This window comes from Rousettus aegyptiacus, unplaced genomic scaffold, assembly GCF_014176215.1.
Source record: "Rousettus aegyptiacus isolate mRouAeg1 unplaced genomic scaffold, mRouAeg1.p scaffold_m13_p_13, whole genome shotgun sequence".
NCBI lineage: Eukaryota > Metazoa > Chordata > Mammalia > Chiroptera > Pteropodidae > Rousettus > Rousettus aegyptiacus.
Genome location: NW_023416288.1, coordinates 58,871,308 through 58,877,307, shown reverse-complemented (window position 1 = coordinate 58,877,307; position 6,000 = coordinate 58,871,308).

Here is a 6,000-nt window from a genome sequence, read left to right as displayed (position 1 = left end):
ACTCCACTAAGACTGGGAGACATAGCAACCCTACCTAAAGCATAGAAACAAACACAGGGAAGCAGCCAAAATGAGGAGACAAAGAAACACGTCCCAAGTGAAAGGATGGAACAAAGCTCCAGAAAAAGAACTCAACAAAATGGAGACCAGCAATCCGCCAGATGTAGAGTTCGAAATGCTTATTAAAAGGATGCTCAATGAACTTAGAAGAAGAGTAGACAAATTCGGTGAGAACTTTAACAAAGAGGTAGGAAACATAAGAGTAGAGATAGAAAATATAAAAAAGGACCAGTCAGAAATGCAGAATACAATAACTAAAATGAAGAATACCTAGGGAGGAATTATCGGATTAGATGAAGCGAAGGATTGAATCAGCGATTTAGAAGATAAGGCAGCAGATACAAATTGGTAGTTACAAAATAGTCATGGGGATGTAAAGTACAGAATAGGGAATACAGTCAGTAGGATTGTAATAACTACGTATGGTGTCAGATGGGTACTGAATTTATTGGGGTGATCACTTCATAAGTTATATAAATGTCTAATCACTGTGTTGTACACCTGAAATGCATGTATATTGTACGCAGACTATAATTGAAAAAAATAAAAATTTTAAAAAAGAAAACCTGATCTGTTCCAGGTTCTGCCCCAAGCTTTTCTCCATTTATTAACTTCCTTATCCTCATAGTTATCCCATTATTAAGCCCTGTCGTTCTCCCTGTTGACAGATGGGGAACTGCAGACCCAGAGAGGTTAAATACAATCCCAAAGTTATCTACTAGCAAGTGGTGCCCAGCCCTACCCAACCCCGATGCTCAAGCCCTTCCTAAGATGTGCAAAGAAAGACGAGTGAGAAAGAACAGACCATCCCCGTAGACTTCCTCCTACATGGCCTTGCTGTTTAATTCCAGAGAGGAAAACTTGGGAAGGCAAACATTTCCATGTAAAACCTCTTTCTTTCCTTCGGCTGTTTGTTACCCTCTTTCTGAGTGGGTTTGAGGGGAAGGGTAGAGTGAGTGAAGGAATGAGGGCAGGGGTTTGAGAGAAAAAGCTTAGAGAATAGGATAGTGAGATGTGTCCCAAAGAGGCTAATTTGGGCATCGTTTTTTACTTCTCACCTACTGTTCTTGAGTGATTCCCAAGGTATAGAAGCTAATGGCTGACAAGGACCAAGAAAAATCAGTTTTTACCTCATACCTGTCAGAATGGCTATCATCAATAAATCAACAAACAACAAGTGCCGGTGAGGATGTGGAGAAAAGGGAGCCCTTGTGCACTGTTGGCAGGGTGCAAGTTGGGCAGCCACGATGAAAAACAATTTAGAGTTTCCTCGCAAAGTTAAAAACGGAGCTACCTTATGACCCAAGTACTTGCACTTCCGGATATTTTTCTGAAAAAAAATCAAAACACTAATTTGAAAAGATGTATGCACCCCTACGTTCGTTGCGGCGTTATTTACAACAGTCAAGATGCGGAAGTAACCTAAGTGCCCATCAATAGATGACTGGATCGAGAAGTGGTACATATACACGATGGAACATCGCTGAACCATAGAAAGGACATTTGCGACAACATGTATGAACCTGGAAGGTATTTTGCTGGGGGAAATGAATAAGAGAGAAAAACAAATACGATATGATTTCATTTGTATGTGGGATCGAGAGAACCAATTAAATGAACAAGCAAAACAGAAACAGGCTCGTAGATACAGAGAACAAACTGAAGGTTGTTGCTCCATGAGAGGGGGGTTGGGGGGATGCGGGAAAAAGTGAAGGGAGTGAGAGGTACACATTGGTAGTTACAAAATAGTCATGGGGATGTAGAGTACAGCATGGGGAATACAGTCAGTAATATTGTAATAACTATGTATGGGTCCTGGTGGCTACTAGACTAATCGGGAGGATCACTTTGTAAATTATATAAATGTCTAACCACTATTCTGTACACCTGAAACTAATACAAAATAATACGTCAACTCTAATTGAAAAATTAAAAAAGAAAGAAAGAAAAGCCACTTTCTTCTTAAAAGCTGTGAGGATTGCGTGGTCCTCTGGTTTTTACCACCTGAGTGAGGTCAGGTGGAGAGGGTCAGGGCAGGTGGGCGATCATCCTGGTGGGGAGTCAGGCTGGATGCAGGGGTTCAGGCCAGGTCAGGAGTTCTGGCTGGGGTGCTCAGGCCAGACTGGATGCTCAAGTTCCTGCTATTATGCCCTTCAGCCAGGGTTCCCAGAAACTCACAGCCTTGTGCCAGGCTTCTCACAACTATGAAGCGGAAAATCCTCGTCACGAAGCTGAACAGATTTGCTCCAAGGATGTTCCCCATTTCAAGATGCCACGGCTTAATGGAGGTTTGGGTGGAGGGGATGTCAAAAATGGCCCCAGCTGACTGATGACTCTGGGGTGGGTAATATTCATGTCCACAGGCCATTAACCAGCTGAGTTATAAACATCCCAAGCAGAAACGCTGGCCGACTCCAAACTGTGTGTTCGTGACAGAGAGGGTGGTTGGCAGGGAGATGGTGTTTACTTACACCGCCCTCTGAATCCTGAAGGCCATTTTAATTAGCTTTCAAGCAGCTTTTGTACTTTTTGGTCTTTGGGTTTGTTCTCGTGGTTACACGCATAATCCCATTTTAATGAAATCAGGGGAACATCAAAATGGCTACATCGTATCGATGTCTCATTAAAACGGACGTCTCTTGTTCTAGCAAGGTAGAAGGGCTGCTTTGTACTTTATTCGCAGTTTTAATTATTTAAAGCGAAATTTACACATACTGTTGTGCTGGTGAATCGAGGTCATTTTTATTTTATTTTATCGTTTATAAACAAAGTTTTTTCTAGTAACCTGCCAGGAAAGAAAAGACTGTGACTAGCTCTGAATATAACATCAGATTCCTGGTAAAATTAGATGTGTTATAAGTATTTATGGGGGTGAGGGGTGGTGGGAGCCACGCTAGGGGACTAGTGGAGAATATAAAAGAATATCCGGTTAGCTCCGGGTGGACATTAATTGTGTAGTGCCGCAGAAATGGCCAAACCGGCGAATCAGCACTTCTAAAAGAAAAGTGACAATAACGATCTAAACAACTGAAATATTTTTGTATGTCTGTGAGGGCGGGTGCACGGCAGATGATTACAGTGGATGGGGGATGGTTTCAGAGGCTCACGGTTCCCAGAGGGAGCAAGGCTCAGGGGACAGGAAAGCATCAGATGCCAGTGGTGCAGAAGGAAGACGATAAAGTGATATAATATGGGGAAGAGGGCGAGCTGGTTTGCCCCTGCCAAGATGCAGTAAAGGGTCAAGGGCAAGCTTGAGGGAGCTGACTATAGCTCCTCATTGGAGATGCTTTAGGAAGGGAAGGGAATGAAGGATGTGGAGAAAGTATTGGCTGAGTTTCCCAGCGAACTGGAGAGCTTAAAGCGTGACAGTTTGGGGACTCAGGAAGAGTGATATTGATGAGCACTTGAAGTTTCCCAGTAGAATTCTTAGCGAATATGTTTAATCCACATACCCGGCTTCAAGTCTCTGTTCGGCTGCTTTCTCTAGCATCATTTGGGGTCCCAGTAGGAAACAGATGGAGCGCTCAACCTGGGTAATTGAGAAAAACTTAATAAAGGGACTATTTGCAAAGATGTGGGCACAATGCGAGGATGACACCAGGGACAGTGCCCAGGGCTGGGAATAATGTGGGGAGGGCATCATCACCCCATCCCCTGGAGGGAGAGGGAGGAAGCAATGCTGAGCCTGGGCAGTGGAGAGGACCATCTTGGTAGAGATGTACGGCAGCCAGGAACAACCTACCGGGAGAGAACATGGGAATAAGTACCCCAACCTCTCTCTCCCTTCACCCTCCAAGCCCCTGCTGCTGACTCTCATGAGCTAATCCCAGTTGGAAGCCAGACATGATTGTGTGGGCTGGCGAGTCCAAAAATCAATAGGTAAGTGGCAGCCTGGAAATCTGAGTGAGAGATGATGTTCCAGCCTTGAGTCCAAAGCTTGAAAACTTAGGCAGAATTTCTATGCTACAACCTGGAGGCAGAATTTATTCTTTTTCGAGGAACCTGTCTTTGCTCTGAAGACCTTCAACTGATTGGATGGGGCTCACCTATATTATGGAAGGTAAACTGCTTTATTTAAAGTCGATGGATTGTAAATGTTAATCACATCTAACAGATATCTTGACAGCAACATCTCGGCTGGTGTTTGACAAAATATTTGGTCATCATAGTCTTGGCAAGTTGACACATAAAAAATTAATCATCCCAGTCCTCGTGGTGGGACAAGATGGAAGCAGAGTTACACTGAAGTTCAACCAGGACCTTCCAGTTTAAAAATGACTCTCATGTGTGTTGACTTATCAAATCCTCAAAACCATACTCTGAAACTGGTATTAGCATCCATAATTCACAGATTTGCAAGTGAGGCTCAGAGAAGTTACTGCCCAAGGAAACGGCAGGAAATTGTTGAAGACTCGATCTCGCATCTCTTGACTTTGATTCTAGACAGTTTCAAAGTGAGTGATACACTATTTTAAAGTCTATTATAAAATCACGTGACATTAGGAGTTTACTTAAAGATAGTAACGCAGGGAAGTGAATGAGAGTATGAATGAAATGCCATTGACCACGTGTTAATTGTTTGGGCTAGGTGAGGGGTACATAGACGTTCATTGTACTTTCCACTTTTGAATATGTTTGAGAATTTCAATAATAAAATGTTAAATACAATCTCACAGCTCTGTGAGCAGTTCGCTGTCTTATAAAGCAGAGCTATCCGCTCAAGCTCTATCATTCGTAGCCTCATGAACCCAAGTCCTTCAAACCTAACTCTGCTTCTCCCAGTTTTGCTTTTGAAGGGCGTTCTTTCCCAAGGAATAAGGGAGCTTTTGTCTTTACTGTCAGGTTATACTGAGCATCTTCGGATGACTCTGACCCTTTCACCACGTGAGCCAAGATGCAGGTCTTGCCATGGTCTTGCAGTGGTCACAAGCACAGAGTCTGCAGCCAGATCATCTGGGTTTGACGGTCGCCAGCTATATACCTTAGCATGCCACTTAACCTGTCTGCACCTCAGCTTCACCGTCTAAAAAAAGGACAATTATAGCACCTTCCTCCAGATCTATTACAAGGACTGAAAAAGTTAATGTTGCCGACAGACTTAGACTAGTATCTGTATGTAATATAAGCATTATGCTGAATAAAGTCTACAAAACTCCCCTCCCATGAATCAGCATTAGGCCGCATGTGGTTTTCTGATTCCTTTGTCTTTCAAAGCTGGAAGAGGAAGAATGGGTAAATCATTCATTCATTTAATGATTATTGAGACCCAGTTTCGTATTTCTTATGATGATGGCCATAAAGATGAGAGTCTCTGACAACAAGGAGTACAGTCTAGGTGGGGGTGGCAGACCATTAACTAAATCAATAGTTCTTAACATTTAATAAGGCACAGACCTTTAGAGAATTATGAATTATATAATGGTTATGAATCATCCCCATGAAATACTCATATACCCAAACGGCTGGGTAGAATTTAACCCTTGCTACCAGGCTAAGAACCCCTAAGCTCAACTACTATAAATAGTATGATAAAAACTATGCTAGGGGTCTGTTCCGCATTTACCTCTTCAGCTCGATTTCTCAGCACTACCATCTGCTGCTCCTCGTTTCTGCTGTGCTGACCTTCTTCAGCTCTTTGATGAAACCGTTTCCAAATTCCGGGTTGCACACCTCAGTTAGAGAACAACAAATGAATAAGCCAAAATCATCCAGGCTCCAGTACATATGTACGTATGTGCTTATAAACACTCTCTAGGGTATGTATATTTATTTATAAATTGTACACATGTATTATCACCTTTAACTAATGTATGAAGATGAAAAGAACTGTAAATAGGGCGAGACTCGACACTAACAACAGAAGAGGCAAATCCATATTTCAAAATGACCTGTCGTTAATTTAGTATTCTTTAGGCACTAAACTTCTTGTCATGTCTGATT